The sequence below is a fragment of the Dama dama genome, chromosome 28 (assembly GCF_033118175.1).
Source record: "Dama dama isolate Ldn47 chromosome 28, ASM3311817v1, whole genome shotgun sequence".
Taxonomy (NCBI): Eukaryota; Metazoa; Chordata; class Mammalia; order Artiodactyla; family Cervidae; genus Dama; species Dama dama.
This window is the reverse complement of record NC_083708.1, coordinates 59,588,806-59,610,634: the sequence shown is the minus strand read 5'-3', so window position 1 is coordinate 59,610,634 and position 21,829 is coordinate 59,588,806. Positions and strand designations below refer to the sequence as shown.

Sequence of the window (21,829 nt, the reverse complement as noted above, 5' to 3'; positions counted from 1 at the left end):
TCATATAAGGGCGGCAGTAAACATTCGTGCCCTTGCCCCAGGACCAAGCAGATGCTCCTGCTCTCTGTCACATGGACTTCAGTCAGGCGAACGGTCATCAGATCGCCATGTGGCACTTGCTGAATGGATCTCGTGAGCAGGAAGTAGAAGGCAACTTAGCAGAATCATGCGTCTCAGAGAGAGAGAAGTCCCCAGAAGACTCAGGGACTTGCGTATTGGTGAAGTTTTTAGAGATCCAGCGATCTAGGGCATTCCAGGACATCCCTTGAAGATAAAAACACAAGAAGTCTTACCTCTGCCCTCCTACCACTAGGCGCGAGGCCCTGGACTTGAATCCCTAGCAGTTCTGCCTTTCAGCGACAGGAGATATTCTTAAAAGTTTCTGCAGACCAGGACGCAAACCCATGTCCCCTTGCACTTGAAGCGCAGAGTCTTAATCACTGGACCACCAGGGAAGTCCCTTGACATTCCTTTTTATCTGGAGAAAGCTGAAGAAGGGGCTGCAATTTTACTATATTTGGTTATTCTCTTTACTGTACCCTCATGCTTTCCTTGACAGCGATCCCCAGCTGCAGTTGCCAAATCTACCTTATTTGCTGTTAAGCAGGATATCTAATCATGCTGGAACATCACCATAAAAGTTGTTCTAAGTGTTTCTGGGCAAACTTTGATGTCCCAGAGCAAACTATGCACTATGTGACAGTTTTCTCTCAGAATTTTCAGTTTTTCCAAGCATGGTTTCGTATTTAATACAGAGTTTGATTGGAAATGTCTGGAGAGATAGATACAGCCCTTTGATCTGTAAAGCCTCCTCCAAGAGTAAACACAGATTTGTAATAGCGACTCTTTTGAAATTCAAATCATACTTTTGTGCACTCGCTTTGAAGAGTCTACAGCTTTTTCCTTAGTCTCTCGGTCCAGGGAAGTGATAGGCCTTCTTCTGGCGTTATTGTTGATGGTGGTGGTGAAGGTGATGATTATAACAGAGAAAACTTTTCCCAGATGACCTTCAGCAGTTTTCGCCTCATGTCTTCTTGGCTGGAACACTATCCCCTTCTTGAGCAACAAGAAGGGAGGTATGATGGGAGGTAGGTTCTGACAATGGTAAATCAGGGAAAGGAATGGCTGTGGGAAAGACAGCCATCTTTTATATTTCCTATTTTTTTTTAAATTTCCTTCAGCGCTATAAGAAGGAGATTCACTCTAGATAATTTGACTAACACTAGAGGTAGTGACTCCTGAGCCATAGTCTTAGTACAGACCAGTTTTCTACTGATAGCTAATCTCGTCCATTATGTATTGACTCTTACTGGGGTCACTTTCAGAGGGTGATCTTACTTTTAAGTTTAAAAAGTACTTTTCTCTCCCTCTAAACATGGATTAAGATAAGAGACATTTTTCAAACAGTTTGAGTCTGAATCTCGACGGTGTTCTGTGTTCTGAGTTTCATTTCATATGACTGCTTTACACATTTGTTACTTTACACGTTGGTTTGATCCCAAAAACATCTGAGCTTGCAACTGCTTGGCAAGAAATAGACTACAAAAGGCATTTATCCATCATCACTGGGCACAATGCCCAGATTAAAAGATAAAAACTACTGTGTAGAAAATAGATAAGGAATAAGGATATACTGTATAGCTCAGGGAATTATAGCCATTAGCTTGTAAAAACCTATAATGTGATAAAATCTACAAAATACTGAATTGCTATGCTGTACAGCTGAAATGAATATAATATTGTCAATCAAATACACTTCAATACAAAGAATAAAAGTAAGCAATATATGACTTGTAGATTCTTTTAAGTTTCTCATCAGTGTCTGCCTAGGACAGCCGCCAAATGAGATAGGTCTGCACTTGATTTCACTGCCATTCAGGAGAGCATCACCTTGGGAAGACCCAAGGCTGAAGGAACTCTTTGAGAACTTCAGCCGCTATCTTGTGTTTCTAAGACTATCGCCTCATTTTGTTTTCAGCTGCGCTGTGTGGCATGCGAGATTTCCGTTTTCAGACCGAGGACCGAACCCGGGGCTCCCTGCAGTTTCTGCAGAGTCCTAAGCACTGGACTGCCAGGGAATTCCCACTCCCTTTCATTTGAAGGAAAGCTTGCCACGCAGTCGTTCAGGGGCAGAGCCCAGGCCAGAACTGTGATCTTGAGTGTTTTCCTCCACGCGTGCAGGGATGGACCGCTCTTGGCAGCATGCCCTGTCTCTCCCACCCCAGGTGGAAGCTCCGTGGGGGGCAGCTGGGACCTGGTCTAATTTGCCACCGTGTTCCCATACGTACATACTGGGTGCTCAGTAAAGACGGAATGACTGAATACAACATTTTTTCTCAGTTTCTTTTTGATATACTCTTACTGTCATTACGTTCTTCTAAATTGAGTTTTGCTGTGATGAGGAAGGATTGTGTACAAAGAACTATGCAAATGAAAGGCTTTGGACTTGAGCATCTTTGTGTGTGATTCCTGGGTTGGTACAGAATGCAGGGGGCAGAGTTTGGGAGTGCAGCGCTAAAACTGGGGAGTATACTCAGAGAACTATACTATGGAGGAGAAGAGGAAACCAAGGGAGAACTGTATGGAGGAAGGCTTGCTTGGAGAAAGAGGGCAACTGAAGGGTTTTTGGAGAGCAACCTCAATAAGAAAAGATTTTCTGGGACTTCTCTGGTGTCCAGTGGCTAGATTCCGAGCTCCCCAAGGCAGGGGGCCCGAGTTTGATCCCTGGTCAGGGGACTAGATCCCACAGGCTGCAACTAAGACTCAGCACAGCTAAATAAATAAATTAAAAAAACAAAACAAAACAAAGAAATCTTCCTGTTTGGAATAGGGTGCAATGAGAACATTCTCTCAATTGTTGATTTTTCCTTGCGGAGTGACTTCAGCTAGAGTTACACCCCTGGCTTCCCCCATCCCAGAGGGGAAAAACTGAATGTATTCTGTACAGCTCCTTCCTTTCTCTTTTAGAGAATTTCCTGCCTCTACTGCTTTCTGTCTTGCCTTAAGGTTTACCCTTGAGGGAAGGCCTCTGGGGGTCTAGCTGTGCTCTGTTGGAGGCAAAGCCGTACAGACTTCCCGTGACCACACACCAAGGCCATGTCTGACTCTTCCCCACCTGTGTCAGTGTTCAGTGGATGGTCTGACCTCCATCTGTCGTTGATCTGATCTCCCATCGTCGACTTCTCCATCTGACCTCTGTGTCTATACCTTAGTTAGCTCCATACGTGGGAGAGGGAAATAAGCTGTTGGAGGCTGACCCTTCAGATCCCTCAGTTTATGTTTTGGCTGCTGACACTGATTTTTTTTTTTTTTTTTTTGAGAAGCTGGGATTTTTTGCTTTCAAAGAGAATTACGTTAATTATTACCATTTACTGAGAACATACATGCCATATGTTTATTGAGAACATACAGCATATTAAACACTTTATGAGTTTATGTTGCTGTAATCCTAAGAGGTAGGTACTTTTATCATCCCATTTTACAGATGAAGAAGCAATTTTAGAAAATTAGGAATTTTCCCGTCTTCAGCATGGCAGTGGAACCAGTTTTTTAAGATTTTTTTTTTGTTTTGATGCAGACCATTTCTTAAAAGCCTTTATTGAATTTGTTACAATATTACTTCTGTTTTATGGGTTTTGCTGGTTGTTTTTTTTTTTTTTTGGCCACAAGGCATGTGGGATTTTACCTCCCCAGCCAGGGATTGAACTAGAATCCCCTGCATTGGAAGGCAAAGCCTTAGCCACTGAACTGCCAGGGAAGTCCCAGAACCAGCTTCTGAACTCACTTTCATCTGATTCTTAGCTCCCCTCTTAGCATGGGCTTATAATGTCTCTAATAACTATTCTAGTACAGTACTGCAAGGAGAACAAGGAGAAAAAGACAGTGTTTTGGATAACGAAGGAAAGAAAATCTCAGGCAATATGGGCTAGTATTACAGGTTATTCTCAAACGAGAACATTGTTTTGAGTTCTTAAAGATTATTGTATTTAATGTCTTATTGTTGTTTAGTCGCTAAGCCCTGTATGACTCTTTTGTGACCGCAAGGACTATCGTCCACCAGGCTCCTCTGGCCATGGGACTTCCCCGGCAAGAAAGCTGGAGGGGGTTGCCATTTCCTTCTCCAGGGAATCTTCCCAACCCGGGGATCAAACCCACATCCCCTGCATTGGCAGGTGGATTCTTTTTGCTGAGCCACCAGGGAAGCCCTTTTTGTTTTGTACTAGTATACAAATAATGGCAAAAGCATTAAAATTAGGTATAATCTAGTCTCTTTATTTTGACTTACATTATTATTTTCATAAGGATTTGCATTTATTGACTCAACAAACATCTATTCTTCCTGCAACTGTCCACAAATGCACTCTTCTAGTTGTATTCACTGTCCATCTATTTCCCTCCATATTTAACTATTGAAAAGTTCTTATTAATTTTCATATAAAATTAGCATCTTTCATAACCATCATTAATTACTGTGGCATATTACTCTTGCAATAATAAATACGTATTTTTACTGCAAAGACTGATACAATTTTCAAGAAGGAAACTTTGTCTTTTTGAAAACACTGGCCCAATCTGGCTCATTTGTATAAGTATATTATCAATTTCAAAGTAGAATATTCTATGAAGAAAACTTGGTCTTATAGTTGTTTAAAAGCTGGTCTTATATTCCCTTCCAGAGGGAATAGTTATTCGATTTCAGAACGACTTTTTTCTGCTTGTATCTCATGCATTTTCCCCCCCCTCTCCATTATCCTTTGTCTGGTGCTGTTTCTCTTTAAGCCACACCTGCTAATTCATGCTGATTTTCTTTAGACAATTTTTGAAAACTTACCGTGGCTAAATTTTTCCATTTGAAAATGTATGCGGATTGGTAATACTGATTTCTCTATTGGGGTGTGGGTTCAGATTAATTATATCAAGTTTGTAGTCTACTTTGAAGGTGAGTGATTAAGTGCTAAGCTTTCATGTCTGTTCAGACTTAATAAGTATATTTATACAGTATGCATACAATGGAATTGTATTTATTGTATTTCTGTTATTATTACATCCCCCAAACCTTTGTTTTTTTGTGCATTTCTTCATATTTCAGCTAAAGTTGGCCCAAGAAGACCCATCCTTTTGTTAACCCTTATCCTGAACTTCAAGGCTGTATTCTGCTGAAGTAATGCTTTGTGGAAAGCCTAGAGGCAAGACAGAAAATTCCTCCAGACATCCTACATACTCTGTAGCTTTTCTAAAATATTGAAGTGTAATGGTGTGGTCACACTCACACCATTTCACAAATAAATATGTATATTTATACAGGATATCTTTAAGGAAGATATCCTATTTTCTCATGACTTCTTCAAAATATCTTAACACCGCTTGTGCAATACTGAAAACTAAAATCTTCCAAACTAATCCCAACTCTAATTTCTCTTTCCCACGATCATAAGATGTGGAGTCTTTGTAATGATCTTTGCTGAGTCAGTCTCCTTGGGGGACAGATCAGTTTCATCATTTCAAAACATCCTAGCAAAACTCCAGTTCGTTCACATGTGGTAACTTGCAAAATAGGGTTGTTCCCAGGCAGCTGGGAGGATAACACAGGCATGGGCAGGCAGTGAAGCATCAGGGCATTGGGAAATGCTTAACTGGAGGCTGCCAAAGATAGAAAAGGCGCAGAAACCTCACAGCAATTCACACACCTTGAGCAAATCCAGCAGGCGCTCGGAAAGAATAAAGAGGGAGGAGAGATGTAAGATGGATGAAAGATGGGTAGAAACAAGGCTGCAAAAATTGGTTTTTAAAAATTGGTACTCCTGCCTGGATTCTTTTTCCTTTTATACAGCTTTGTTCAATAAAGTACTTCAATAGCTGAGCCAGGCCCCCAGGATCACTCAGGGAGTGAATCAATGGGAGGGGAGGCGGAGGTGGGAGGCATCACACCTCATGGCTGGTTTGATGGGCTACCTGCGGGCTTCTGTATGACTTGTTTAACAAGCTTCTGATTAGTGGAGAGAGGTCTAGTGGGGAGCAGTGACTCACTCCTGGGAGCTGCGGTGAAGGTCATTTGTGTGGCAGTGGGGAAGCCAGGAAATGCAATATCAGATCCTCCACAGCAGCGGTCCCAACACTTCCAGCACCAGGGACTGGTTTTGTGAAAGATGATTTTTCCCCTGGTTGGCGGTGGGTGGGGGTGGTGAGGGGGTGGGTGAGGTAGGTGGGAGGGTGGAGGGGTGGGCCAGGTGGGTGGGGGGGTGGGGAAAGGTTTCGGAATGATTCAAGGGAATTGTATTTATTGTATTTCTGTTATTATTACATCTCCATCTCAGATTATCATGCATTAGATCCTGGAAGCTGGGGACCCTTGCTCTACAGAACCACAACAAATATTGCACTCCCCATCCCCCAAACCTTTGTTTTTTTTGTGCATTTCTTCATATTTCAGCTAAAGTTGGCCCAAGAAGACCCATCCTTTTGTTAACCCTTATCCTGAACTTCAAGGCTGTATTCTGCTGAAGTAATGCTTTGTGGAAAGCCTAGAGGCAAGACAGAAAATTCCTCCAGACATCCCACATACTCCGTAGCTTTTCTAAAATATTGAAGTGTAATGGTGTGATCACACTCACAATCACTCTCTACCTCCCCTCTCCTCCATCCTCCCTGTCCCTGGCACTTTAACTCACTAGGTCAGAACTTACTTAGATTTATTTTCACAAAGTAATAGCATTTAATTTGTGATGGTAATTTGCATGATAATTTGTCCCAGCTTTGGTGCCATCTTGCTAATCTGTGGTGGGAAACCTCAAATGCAACAGACTCGTGGTTAGTGAATGTCAAATGGGAATTAAACTGTCATTATTAGATTATTTATTCTTTCTCCCCTAAAAGGGACATCAATTTGTCATGGAGAGGACATCCTCTGTTTAACAAGGAAGGGAACTAGATGAGCAGATTTTTAAAAATCTTCTTAATAAAGCAGAAGACTTTGGGTTTTGAGATTCTTTCCTCCTCCTTCTAAATTTTCATCGTCGCAACTTGCTCAAACTAAGTTGGAATCAGTCGCCTTTCAAAATTGTTATTTTTTTTAATCATTAGAATGTGAGAAGGAATGAAAAAAGAGAACAAAACTGATACAGTTCAAATAAAAGCAAAAAGGAGTCGGATGCAATGGGGTCATCAGTGGTGTCGGGTTGTCAACGGAAATTGAACGAGAGCTGGGCTTCTCCAGGCAAGCATGTTGGAGTGGGTGCCGTTTCCTTCTCCGGTGGATCTCCCGGGACCAGGGGTTGAGCACGCGTGCCCGGCGGACCGGGCACGTTGTCCTGAGGGTGTTGATGACAGCCTGCTGTCCTCCACAGTGAGGTCTCGCTGGCTTGGCCTTAAACCTCAGCCTGGATCTTCTCATGAAAAGCCACGCTTAGCTTATGTATTTAAAAAGCGTGCTATTGGTTTTCTTTATCACTTTAATCTTCATTTCCTCTGGGCTCAGCCTCTTTGGAATAATACCCTAAAAACTGATACTGGATGAGAGGGGTTAGAGGAAACTGGCTTGTATCAGAGAAAGGATCAAAGCCAGATTCCCTAAGCGGATGGCTCTCTGTTTAGACCTGAAGGCTCTTTCTCATGGAGAACGTCCACCAGCTGGTTGACTGTAGGGAAAAAAAAAAAAGTGTTTATAATGTAGCAAACTGTATATTTTAATTCCTGGTCTGAACACAAGAATTCACATCAGATAGTAAGTAATACATCCTTTCACATTTTGTTTTTCGAAAGCAGTGTCCTTTTCCCACAGGAGGAAGTACTTGACTGTCAGTGAGCACTATGTGGAAGGCAGGCTCGTTCCCATAAGAGTTAAAGGAGTGGCCAATAGCACTCCATATGGACGGGGGAGGTAGCCTGTATGTATATATGGAGGAGTCAGCCCGCATGGGGGAGGTAGCCTGTATGTATATATGGAGGAGTCAGCCCGCATGGGGGAGGTAGCCTGTATGTATATATGGAGGAGTCAGCCCGCATGGGGGAGGTAGCCTGTATGTATATATGGAGGAGTCAGCCCGCATGGGGGAGGTAGCCTGTATGTATATATGGAGGAGTCAGCCCGCATGGGGGAGGTAGCCTGTATGTATATATGGAGGAGTCAGCCCGCATGGGGGAGGTAGCCTATATGTATATATGGAGGAGTCAGCCCGCATGGGGGAGGTAGCCTGTATGTATATATGGAGGAGTCAGCCCGCATGGGGGAGGTAGCCTGTATGTATATATGGAGGAGTCAGCCCGCATGGGGGAGGTAGCCTGTATGTATATATGGAGGAGTCAGCCCGCATGGGGGAGGTAGCCTGTATGTATATATGGAGGAGTCAGCCCGCATGGGGGAGGTAGCCTGTATGTATATATGGAGGAGTCAGCCCGCATGGGGGAGGTAGCCTGTATGTATATATGGAGGAGTCAGCCCGTATGGGGGAGGTAGCCTGTATGTATATATGGAGGAGTCAGCCCGCATGGGGGAGGTAGCCTATATGTATATATGGAGGAGTCAGCCCGCATGGGGGAGGTAGCCTGTATGTATATATGGAGGAGTCAGCCCGTATGGGGGAGGTAGCCTGTATGTATATATGGAGGAGTCAGCCCGCATGGGGGAGGTAGCCTATATGTATATATGGAGGAGTCAGCCCGCATGGGGGAGGTAGCCTGTATGTATATATGGAGGAGTCAGCCCGTATGGGGGAGGTAGCCTGTATGTATATATGGAGGAGTCAGCCCGCATGGGGGAGGTAGCCTATATGTATATATGGAGGAGTCAGCCTGTATGGGGGAGGTAGCCTGTATGTATATATGGAGGAGTCAGCCCGCATGGGGGAGGTAGCCCATACGTATATATGGAGGAGTCAGCCCGTATGGGGGAGGTAGCCCATACGTATATATGGAGGAGTCAGCCCGTATGGGGGAGGTAGCCCATATGGGTGGGGGGGTTAACCCATACATATATGGGGGAGGTAGCCCATATGGATGGGGGAGTTAACCCATACATACATGGGGGAGGTAGCCCATATGGATGGGGGAGTTAACCCATACATATATGGGGGAGGTAGCCCATATGGATGAGGGAGTTAACCCATACATATATGGGGGAGGTAGCCCATATGGATGAGGGAGTTAACCCATACATATATGGGGGAGGTAGCCCATATGGATGGGGGAGTTAACCCATACATATATGGGGGAGGTAGCCCATATGGATGAGGGAGTTAACCCATACATATATGGGGGAGGTAGCCCATATGGACGAGGGGGTTAACCCATACATATATGGGGGAGGTAGCCCATATGGATGAGGGGGTTAACCCATACATATATGGGGGAGGTAGCCCATATGGGTGGGGGGGTTAACCCATACATATATGGGGGAGGTAGCCCATATGGGTGGGGGAGTTAACCCATACATATATGGGGCAGGTAGCCCATATGGGTGGGGGGGTTAACCCATACATATATGGGGCAGGTAGCCCATATGGGTGGGGGAGTTAACCCATACATATATGGGGGAGGTAGCCCATATGGATGGGGGAGTTAACCCATACATATATGGGGGAGGTAGCCCATATGGATGAGGGAGTTAACCCATACATATATGGGGGAGGTAGCCCATATGGATGAGGGAGTTAACCCATACATATATGGGGGAGGTAGCCCATATGGATGAGGGAGTTAACCCATACATATATGGGGGAGGTAGCCCATATGGATGAGGGAGTTAACCCATACATATATGGGGGAGGTAGCCCATATGGATGAGGGAGTTAACCCATACATATATGGGGGAGGTAGCCCATATGGATGAGGGAGTTAACCCATACATATATGGGGGAGGTAGCCCATATGGATGGGGGAGTTAACCCATACATATATGGGGGAGGTAGCCCATATGGGTGGGAAGTCAGTCCACAGTGTCCTTGCAGCGCTCGATTGTCCAGAGTTCAAGAAAGTTAAGGATGCCTGACTCTCCCGCTCTAGGCAGGGAGCTGGAAATTCTCTTTCACCCACCCTCTCCCCGGTGCAGGATCCCCATCCAAGTCCTTCGCCACACGCTTGAGCACATCTTGCTGGTCACCTAGGGAATGACTACACGGCAGGCAGCTGGCCCTGGGGGAGTGAGCCCTTCCCTTCAAGTCTGAAGACCTTAAGTTCTGTCACTTCTTTGTTAGAAGACCATGCAAGTTCCTTGACCTCTTTCAGCTACTGTTTCCTCACTTGTAAGAGGCTGTTCTCGTGTTCATCTCACGAAGCTGTTGGAAGGATTAAATGAGGTAATGCATGTGAAACCACTTTGGAATCTGTAAACCTTTGTATATACTTCAGTTGTTAAAAGCTATCCGGTCAAATTCCAAGATATATTCCTGCTGAATTCCCTCACCATTCCATCTCTTTTTTTTTTTTCCAGTTCATGGGGCTCTTGACCTCACCCCTTCCTGAAGCTCAGCTCTGCCAGCCTTGTGAATCTCTTTTCAGACTCTCTGGTCCCACGATCATTGCTAAGCAGACAACTGGCCACATGAGCACACGGCTGGCCACGCTGAGGGCTAGCAGCAGGCACCTCACTCAGATTTCCTCTCCCTGGAATAGGAAATTGGGACCCAGGGAGTTTATTAATTGTTTGACTTTGAATGGTTTAGATGTTAGCTCTCAAAGTGTGGTCTGTGGATCCCTGGGGGTCCCTGAGGCCCTTTCATGGGGTCTATAAAGTCAAAATGACTTTCCTAATGATGCTAAGAGGTTATTTGCTTTTTAAAATTATGCTTTCTTTTTTTTGCTGATGGTATAAAAAACAAAAAAGTTAGCATCTTAGCATGAACCAGGTCAGTGGTACTCAAATGTAGTCATTATATATTTTAACATTAGGCACTCATGTAAAAGAAGAAAAAAAGAAAAGCAAAAACCAGTTTCACTTAAGAGTGTTCTTGATGAAATGGTAAAAAAAAAAAATTACTAATTTCATTAACTTTTGACTCTGAAGTACACTTCTTTTTAATATTCTGTGTGATTAGATGGGAAGTTTGCATATAGCACTTTTACTGCATTCTGAAGTAGGCAGCCGTCTAGAGGAAAACCACACATGTAATTGTTTGAGCTGTGAACCAAGCACATTAAAAAAAAATTTTTTTTTAAAGGAAAACTTCTTACTTGAGAGAACAAACTGTGGTTTCCCAGCCCTGCATATTTGGCAGACATTTTCTTGAAAAATGAATGAAGTGTTCCTGTTGCTTCAAGGAAAATAACCAATAGCATTTTTTTTTTGCCAATGATAAAACTTGAGCTTCCAAATGAAAACTAAAATCTCAAGAAACTTGTAACTACCACCATTTACTTGACAGCTTTTCAAAACTTGAAAGTATTCTGGAGGGATCGGTGATGACATTAACAAATGTGGCTTAAAAGTACATATTTATATGAAATGTGTCAACATTTGGAAGATATGCAGACCTCAATAAATCCATATTTTCCAAATAACAATGACATGGGTAAGTGGATAGAATAGTGGATTGAAATGTAACAATAAGAAAGTTTCATTGATGTAATTTTGGATACCACACTGCCTCTAAACTTTAGGAAACTACTGTTCACTGAGTTTTGGCCTAGTTACCAAAGGTTACCCACAGTCATTGGAAAATGTTAAGATACGCTACTCTTTTTTAGCTGCATGTCTCTGTGAGACTGAATTGTCTCGTATGCTTCAACCAAACCATGTAACGCCGCAGACTGACAGCAGAGATAGGAATTCGGTCTATTAAGCGAAACCGCTAAAGGGATTTGCAAAATGTCAAACAATTTTATTGTAGTCACTAAAATTGTTTTTGTTTGTTTGCTTTTGGAAACAAGAAAAAAATCAGACTTGGCAGCCATGTTTGGCCTATGTGTATGCAAGTGAGTAGGGGAAGTGAGTGTTTAGAGAGCAAGAGAGAAGAGTCGGGGTTAACATATATACACTATCGTATATTGAATTGGCCAAAAAGTTGGTTTGGGTTCTTCCATTAAATGTTATGGAATGAACTTTTCGGCCAACCCAGTATAAGACAGATAACCAATAAGGACCTACTGTATAGCACAAGGAACTTACTCAATATTCTGTGACGACCGACACGAGAAAAGAATCTGAAAGAGAATGGATCTATGTATATGTGTTACTGAATCACTTTGCTGCGTCCCTGAAAATAACACAACATTGTGAATCAATTGTGCTCCAATGATATTAAAAAGAGAGAGCGAGGAGATGAAAGGACAGTAAAAGAGAGGCAGGGAGACAGAGACACGGAGATGATGCTTTTGCTCCTGATGGCTTCTGGACCTGGTTTTAACCTCTCTTGAAGCCTGGCCCTGCCCAGTGGAGAGTTCTAGATTTCCATGTATTCTTCCATTAACCCCTTTTCCTATTTAAGCTGACCTGAAAAGGGTCTGTTCCTTAAGTGGGGGTCATAAATCTCAATCCACAGACTCAGATGTGCAAGAAACAGGACCTTATAAAATTTTATATTGATATATGAAAGTCACTCAGCCGTGTCTAACTCTTTGCAACCCCATGGACTATACAGTCCATGAAATTCTCCAGGCCAGAATATTGGAGTGGGTAGCCTTTCCCTTCTCCAGGGGACCTTCCCAACCCAGGGATTGAACCCAGGTCTCCCGCATTGCAGGCAGATTCTTTACCAGCTGAGCCACCAGAGAAGGCTTTCTATTGATAGAAATCACCTTAATTTTACTTTTAGGCCTGCATCCTGCTGGGTTGGTAAGTAATTCCTGAGGTTTCCCTGCCCATTTCCAGGTTGCATCCAAGCATTAAGAGGCTCAGTCTGGGAAAGCTGCTCCCTCGAAGGCTCTAAAGAGAGCAGAAAGACGCTGGTGGTCAGCCTGAAGTGGCTTCCCCCAGCCCTGAGGAAAGACTTGGGGTCCCTTCTCAGTCTTGGCTGGGCATGTCTTGTTCATGCAGAGAAACCTAAATGATATTCAGATGGAATCTTTCCATTTGGTTTTCTTGAGAGATTCAGAGAAGGAAAGGGTATCTGGGGATCCCACAGGTAGCCAGCGTAGGGAGAGAGGGTGTATTGGCCCAAGGACCATGTGATGCATTTTCATCCTCTCTCCCTCCTCTCTGCACGCCTTGCACTGGCAAAAAACCCAAGTCTTCACCAGGCCCCCTTTTGTCTGTGAATGCGATCCTTTCAGCGTGCCCTTCACCAGGCCCCTGGCAGTGATGACGGAAGAATCCACGTGTGCTTTGATGGCCCGGGGAACTGTCCTGGGGATGCCACTATTCTGGGCTACACACTTCCTCGCAGTGGGGCGGGCCCTTCCACATCCTCCTATTCCTTCCTTCATTTTCCCACCGCCAGCACCTCTGACGGTCCTCATTTGTGCGCGCCCGGATCCCCCTTTGCGCCTCTGTGAGCCATCCCGTACACGAATCCTCACATGAGCCCTGCAGAGGGGCCCTGCTCAGCATCTCATGCCGTTCACGCAGCCCTGAGAGCGCTGAGCCCCTTTCGCAGGCCGTTTCCTGTTTCCCTTTGGGAGTAGAGACTGTTTTCTGTGTGTGTCCTTCAAGTCCAGTACGACATACAGTGTCTGCTGCCACTGCTGCGTCCACGGGAACACCAGAGGGGCCTTTGGAGGATTATAAGTCAGTCATTCAATAACTTTTATTTAGCAGCTGCTGGGTGCTATCCTATATTGGGTCCTGGGGTCTCAAAGATAAATTGGTGACATCTCTTATGTGCGCATGAGAAAGCAGAAGGGTGCGTGTCAGCAGAGTTCCCTGGTGGAGAGTCTAGCTGTCCCCAACCACTTTGGGCGAGTTTAGAACCCCTTCCTCTCTGCTCTTCTGTGGCCTCAGCCTTTGTCCACGATAAGTGTACTTCGCGGACATGCTAGTGTGCTTAACATGCCATCTGTATGTTTAAAAATCTAGTGCTTGGACTTCCCTGATGGTCCAGTGGTTAAGACTCTGAACTTCCGATGCAAGGGGTGCCAGTTCGATCCCTGGTCAGGGAACTAAGATCCCACAAGAGGCACGGCACGGCCAAAACAAAAAAACTAACCATTTATTATGAAAGTGTTAAACATATATGCAAGTAGAAAGAAGAGTGTAACAACGGTCCTTCCCTGCTTCAACAGTTATCAACATTTTCTATTCTGGTTTCATTTCTCCCCTCATTTCATGAGAGAGAAATTTAAGGCAAATCTTAGATGCTGTATCATTTCATTCACTAATACCTCAGGATCCATCTCTAAAAGATAAGGACTTTTGGAAAAATGTCACTGCAAAACTCTGATCACACCTAACAAAGTTAACAATAATTCTCTACTGTCATCTAATGTCTGGGTCGTGTTTATTTTTTCTCCAGTTATCTCAAAAATGTCTTTTTGAAATAATTTTCATTTTTAAAGTTAGGTCAATAGTTGCATTTGATTGATAAGTTTCTTAAGTTTCTTTTTTAATGCAAAACATTTTAAAAGTTGTCAAATATACAGTTATTAGAATTATCTAAATGTCATTTATATAAAAATTGGTATATCACATTAGGTGATTCTATAAAATAAAAACACAAAATCACACACTGACAACAATTCCTGCAATCCAAGAATACCACCCCCCCATCAATACTGCAAATTACAAACACATTTTTTAAAAAGAGATTCTTAAGTTTAATTTCCCATCACTTCCTTTCCCACCCTGCACCATCCCTATGTATTTGTTGATGAAATCAGCTCAATTGTTTTGTTTCCACAATCAGTTTTGGCAGATTCCACTCGTGGAGTGTTTTTACTATGTCTTTTTATTACCTGCATTCCTGTCAATTGGCAGTTAGCTGTAGAGACTTAACCATCCCAGGTGGTGAAAGTGGTAAAGAGTCAGCCTGCCAATGAAGGAGATTCAGGAGACCTGAGTTTCATCCCTGGGTCAGGAAGATCCCCTGGAGGAGGAAATGGCAACCCACTCCAGTATTCTTGCCTGGAAAATCTTGTGGACAAAGGCCCGTCCACAGTCCATGGGGTCACAAAGAGTCAGACACGACTGAGCTACTGAGCGTGACCATAGTCAGATCGTGTTTTTCTGACAACAATACGACACTGTTGTAGCTCTCCCGTTACGCCACATCGGGATGTGCATGTTGTATCCTCGGGGTCTGGGTTCTTGTCCTCCCGTTTTGACCTGCTGCTCCTCGGCAGGGAGGGACGCTCAATTACTGCAGCCTCCAGTCTGTCTGGGGACCCCTGAGTCCTCAGGGGTTGAAGAGCCAGCGAGTGGCTCTGCTGAGGGAGCCAGGAGAGGTTTCCTGCAGGACCCGGGTCTTGACGGGTGAGCAGGCACCGGCAGGTAGGTGATGGGGCAGACAAGCCAAAGAACAGACCTGGGTGAGTTCAGGAGTTGGCTTAACACTTGTGGGCATGGTCACGCTTACGGACAGAGCAAGCACAAGTAGTGAAGTGGCATTCACTTCAGCCTTGGTAGTGATGTGGGCAGAGAAATAGCTCATAGAATTGTGCCAAGGCCACTTCTCTGCTGTCTTTGGGTTCGTTCTGCTTGCAGCACCGATGAAAAATGCCCCCTGAGCCTCAGGGGAGGGTTGCTGGGAAGCAGTGTCAGTAGCTCGTGGGGGACTCAAGGGTCTTATAGACATCAACGCCGTTCACCCACTCATCCATGGAGACAGAAGGGAAGGGCCTGGCAGAACAGCCTTAGACTCCAGTCTAGATTGGACTCTGGCTGGCTGAGTGACCTTGGGCAAGTCCTCTAAGACAGGAGTCCCCAACCCCGGTTCCGGTCCTTAGCATGTCAGGAACCGGGCCACAGGGCAGGAGCTGAGCAGCAGGTGGGCGCGTGAGCAGACCCTCATCTGTACTTCCATCCCCTCTTCACGCTCTCATACCGCCTGAGCTCCACCTCCCGGCAGATGAGCGGAGGCATTCGATTCTCAAAGGTGCTCCGACCCTACTGTGCCCAGCGCAGGCATGAACCAGGTTGCCTACTCCTTATGGGAATCGTACTAAAGCCACCCCCACCACCCCGGATGTGGAAAAATTGTCTTCTATGAAAAACTGGTCCCTGGGGCCAAAAAGTGTAGGAACGGCGGCTCTGAGAGTTTTGAGGCAGTCAGAACGTGGGGATGTCAACACCGACCACAGTGACTGGCTGTGAGAATGTACGTTAAGTATGCACTGGGCACCTACCGTAGTCACCGGATGGTTTTGAGATTCGCGCCTGCTGATTCTCTCCCTTCCATTCTGCAAACACTTAGAGGGGCCAATGACTGCAGGGGTGCCCTGCCAGGCACGGGGCGTGTGCCCCGGAGCCCGTGCCCAGGGACGGAGGAGATAAGGCAAGTGGGGGTTCACAGCTGGTCACACCGTGAGTCGGGAGGGGTCGCCACCAGAGGCCCGCAGCTGAAGGTGCAGTGAGACCGCCGGCCTCGGCCGCGTGTGTCCCCGCGCAGGCCGGCGCCGTCCGAGGCCCGCGCCTCCCTAGATCACAGCCTGCTCTGCTTCTCCTGTTACGGCAGGAGCAGACTCTGTAAACTGCATGTGAAGGGAAAAAGAACAAAAGGACTTTTTCTGCTTCTCTGAGGACGGGGCAGTCTACTCTCACGATCTGATGACATCCCTAACCTAGGGATAAGGACACAGGCGTCAGGACGCCTCCCTCTTTGCCATAAAGTCAAAGCCGCTTGGGGCCAGTCGGGTGCACTTGGGGTCAGCGACCTTCATCTGATTCGTTTTGCCTGCGACGCCGCAAAACTCAGCTGGACGATCCGATCTGATGGAAAGTACACACCGTGGCCGGAGCCTGAGGATAACGGCAAGAACCCCCGCGGTCACACGCCGGGCGCCACGGGGGCACGTTCTGTCCGCAGGGCCCGGAGACGGAGAGCAGCATTTTCTCTACGGGAGGCACAGACTCCGCGGGGATTTGTCTCCAGGCGGCACTATAGCCTCCCCTTCTGGCACCATGGAGCCTGTTCTTCCGCCAGGATTTCTGGCATCAGAAGTGACGGGGAGCCGGGCCAGGCAGCTTCCCGGGGAGAGGTGGGCCTCCCCCAGCCTCTCTGAGCCGCCGAGCCCCCAGGCTGCGGCTGCACGGGTGAAGGGTGGGCGGCCAAGGACAGACTTCTTTTCTGTGAAACCTTCATGCAGGGATTCATCTCCACAGCTTGCATCACGCTCGCTCCTGGTGCATCTGACAGCCTGCGGGTTTGGGCTGCCTTTGCAGCTTTGTTAGGCATCACAGCAGCTGAGCAGACTTTGCTTTTTTTTTTTTGAAACCCCAGTTCCCCGAGCTAGTCTTGAATTTCTCAGGCTTTGCTTTTGTGAAGCCCTTTTATTAAAACTGTGTGATACAGTCACTGAAAAGATCAGAAGGGGAAAAAAAAAAGAACATAAAGAAGGGAATACCCAGGAAACCATTGTAGGGATCAAGAAGTAGACCATTCCTGGCTCCCAGAAACACAGCCCCCTGCTTGGTCACACTCCTCCCTCTTCCCTGGCTTTTTTTTTTTTTTTAACAGCCAGCAGGAACGCACATTTTTTTTCACCCCCCTAGGCAGCTTGTGGGAATCTTAGTTCCCTGACCAGGGATTGAACCTGGGTCCTCAGCATTGAAAGTGCAGAATCGTAACCACTGGACCACCAGGGGATTCCCAGTTCTTCCTGGTTTTTCTTTCTTTCTTTTTTTTTTTTTAATTTAAAAATTAAAAAAAAATTAAATGTTGTGTTGGTTGTGGCCATACAACAATGCAAATCAGCCATAATTTGCTGATTTGCCATATACATACCCATCCATCCATCCATCCATACATATACATGTACATACATACACATATGTATGTATGCAGCCATATACATACATCCCCTCCCTCCTTAGCCTTCCACCCCTCCCCATCTCATCCCTCCAGGTCATCACAGGAGCCAGACTGGGCTCCTTGTGACTCACAGCAAGTTCCCATCAGTCACTCATCTTACACCTGATAATGTGTCTATGCTGATGCTACTTTCTTCCTTTTTCCCACTCTCTTCCTCCCTCACTGTGTCCACAAGTCCAGTCTCTACGTCTGTGTCTCTTTTCCTTCCTTGCAAGTAGATTCATCAACATAACTGTTCTAGATCCCAGGTTTTAATGCCAATTGTTTCTTTGCTTCTCTTTACGCTTTGGCCACCTAACTCTTCATCTAGAAACACTGTAATTTATCCTTGCAAGCTTTACAATGTATAGAAACGGGATTATACACCACCTGTTATTTCCCTGCTGGTTTCTTTTGCCGGGTATCATGTGTGTATGAGGCCTCCACGTGGTTCCCCAGAGATGGAGTTCGGCCATTTTCCTGGCTACATGGTATTCCATCGTTGGGACATAACAGAGTAGTCACTCTGCGGCTGCTGGCCGTTGGAGCGGTTTGCAGCTGGGACCGATCCCAGCGATGCCGCAGAGAGTGCCCCTGCACGGGTCTCCTGGGGCATGAGTTGCTCCTAAAAGCTGCGCTGTCGCTTCGTGTGGCTGGGGACGGGGGCTTCGGCCCCGCTGCTCTTCAGGGAACTGACTGTGGATTCTGGATTGTGCTCCAGCCCCTCTCCGGCACATCACTGGGTGGGAGGATCGGCCTGGAGGTCACTCATTAGAATTCTTCCCAGAAATCAAGGGAGGAAGAAGCAAGAACTTTCTGGGCAGGAGAAAGGGAACCACTTGAAAGGGTACTGAGCTGGAGATCAAAGAGCCCGTCGAGCTGCTGGCTTCTGATGTGAGCCGTTCCTGCACAGCCTGCAGAAGTGAATTCACTTATCTTCAGAGCTCGCTGCGCTCCCCACTGACCGCCTCCTAATCAGCCAGCCTCCACTCAAGGCCAACAGCATCATGATGAGCAAGTCCTGGGACTCAGAGCCAGCGTGCCCTTGGCAGCCGTGGGCACTCGGCCCTGCTGGAATTGCTTTGGGGAAGAGCTTTGAAGCCCATTTGCAGAGGCTGTAAAATCAGAGAAAGCTGGAACCGAAGTCCTTCGAGATCGTCCCAGGCAGGCTCTGTGGCTGTTTACAGGCTTGTGGGACAAATTTGAAGAGAGGGAGTGTTTGTTTTCCTTCCGTGGAGTTGGTAGGTTCGGCATGTTCAAGAAAGCACCTCCCTTCCTCTCCTCTTTCTATGCCCTTTTGTCTTTTTCACACTCATGCCTCCTTTTTTCAGAAATTAATTTGTTTACTCTTCTACCATTAAAGAATAGATATACATCTCCCTCCAATGAGCCTTGGACAGGGATGCCAACCAACACAGCCTTAAAGATCACATTTGCAGAACAGAAGACTAACAGGGAGAAGAAGCAAACATGGGGAAAACGGTTGTCAGGACAACCGTTGGGTGACAGAGGCAGGAAGAATGGCGTCAAATGGGAGCGGCCATGAGGGAACCCTGTGGGGAAGCTGGAATGTTTTACATCTTGACTTTGGGGGTGCTTACCTCGGTGAATGCCTCTGTAAATAACCTATGCATCCGCTACAGCAGAAATTAACACACCATGGTAAAATCAATAAAGTTGTAAATTCAATAAAATTTAAAAAGTCATCCAGCTGTCCACTTAGATTCGTGCACTTTACTGAATGGAAGTTGTACACCGGAAAAAAAAAAAAAAAGAAAACTCTAGAGATTTCCCTGGTGGCCCAGTGGCTGGGACCACGTGCTCCCAGTGCAGGGGGCCCAGGTTCAAGCCCAGGTCAGGAACCCAGATCCAGAGTGCTGGACCTAAGCGATCCCACAACCTGCAATGAAGACTGACAACCCGGAGTGTCGCAATAAGACACGGGACAGCCACATAAACACATAAATATTCTACAAAGAAAGAAAGAAGCAGCTGTCAGGAAGCTTCTTCTTGCCCTGATCATCTGCACTTACCCCCAGTTTCCTCCATCATCCTCTCAAGTGGCGTACACATCACATAGCCATGTGAAATAAGCCCCTCAATGCAATGCTATAAGTTTTACTTTAAACAGTAATATTATTTTAAGGAAAAGGGCAGAAAGATTGTTTTTTTATATCTACCCATGTATTTATCACTTTTGAAGATCCTTTTGGGAGATCCAAGTTTCTATCTATTTCCCTTCAGTCTGAAGAGCATTCGTTAAGTATTTCTTATAAAGGCTGACAGAAAACATTCTTAGTTTTCCTTTATATGAAAAATGTTTTTACTTTTCCTTCAGTTTCAAATTTTCATTGAAAAAGAATCCTAGTTCTCCCTCCTTCTTTTCTCTCCCTCCCTCCCTTCTTTCTTTCTTTTTCTCTTCAGTGTAAAGATTCCCGCCACCCCCCCCCCCCCCATTTTTGGCCTTTTTTTTTTTCCCGATGAGAAATCAGCTGCGATCTGTATCCTCGTTTCCCTGTATATAATGCGTTGTTTTTCTCTGATGCTTTCAAGGTTTTCTTTTTACATTTGGGTCCCAGTATTTTGACTAAGATGACAGAAGTGTGGTTTTCGTTTATTCTGCTTCACGCGCCCTGAGATTCTTGAATCTATGAACGTAAGTCCTTTGCCAAACATGGGACTTTTTGTACCATTTTCTTCAAAGGTTTTTTTTTTTTTCTTTTCCCGCCGCCTTCTTCTGTTTTCTCTCCATCTGAGGCTATATGTATTATTATTAAAACACGTGTGGTTTTAGTCATTCAGTCCTGTCCGACTCTGTGACCCTATGGCCTTTTAGCCCATCAGGCTCCTCTGTTCATGGGATTCTCCAGGCAAGAATACTGGAGTGGGTAGCCAGTCCCTTCTCCAGGGGATCTTCCCGACCCAGGGATTGAACCCTGGTTTCCCGCATTGCAGGAAGATTCTTTACCGTCTGAACCACCAGGGAAGCTGTTGTTATTATAACACATAATAATATTACAACACTGTGTGTGCGTCCTCGGGTGCTCAGTGTCCAGCTGTTTGCGACCCCACGGACTGTAGCACCCCAGGCTCCTCTGTCCATGGGATTTTCCCAGCAAGAATACTGGAGTGGGTTGCCATACATGTATTATTATTATGTATATTAATAATACATGTATTATCACATGTGTAATATTATTAGTACGTACTATTATTTCCTATTTCTCACAAGTCTCTGAAGCTTTATTTTTTTAAAATGTTTTCTCTCTTCTTCAACTGGATAATTCTCTTGATCTGATTTCACATTGACTGACTCTTCTGTTATTTCCAACCTACCGTTAAGCTCATCCAATGAATTTTTTATTTCAGATATATTTTTAATTCCAGTATTTCCATTTAATTCTTTTATAATTTCCAGTTATCTCTGGTTATTTTCTGTCCACTCATTATATTGCTTTATATATTTGAGCACCATTGTAATGGCTGTTTTAACACACTTGTTAATTTTGCATCTAAGTCATCTTGGAGTTGGTTTCACTTGACTGTCATTTCTCTTGTGTGTGAGTCATATTTTCTTATCTCCCCTCATGTCTAGTAATTTTAGATTATATCGTGGATATTATGAATAGTATGTTGTAGAGTCCCTGGCCTCCATTAGGTTACTATAAAGGGTAGTGCTCTTCTGTTTTAGCAGGCAATTAACCTGGCTAATCCAATCTCAAATTCTAAATTCCCCTGCACTATATAGCAATTAACATTTCTGTTTAGTTTTTTCAGCCTTAGCTGGGCGTCTTGGTATCAGCCTATCGTATGCTTACTTTAGAGTTGGCCAGAGATTTTCTTAGAGTTTATATGTAGAATTGGGGCTTCCCCTTTGGGGCTCTCTTCTTTCCAGTATTTCCCCTCCATTTCCCAGCTACAGTTGCTCTGAATATTGTCTTCTGATTACTGAGCCAGTG

At 45.3% G+C, this 21,829-nt stretch overlaps 1 long non-coding RNA gene and 1 other non-coding gene across 2 annotated transcripts in view; one reads left to right on the top strand and one right to left on the bottom strand.

Annotated features, from left to right (window-relative positions):
* The window catches only part of LOC133048129 (uncharacterized), a 79,468-nt gene that overhangs the window by 25,185 nt on the left and 32,454 nt on the right, over positions 1–21,829 (top strand). The window lies entirely within an intron of this gene.
* TRNAE-UUC (transfer RNA glutamic acid (anticodon UUC)) lies at positions 17,593–17,666 on the bottom strand. Its single transcript has one exon. It is a non-coding gene; the product is annotated as a tRNA-Glu (tRNA).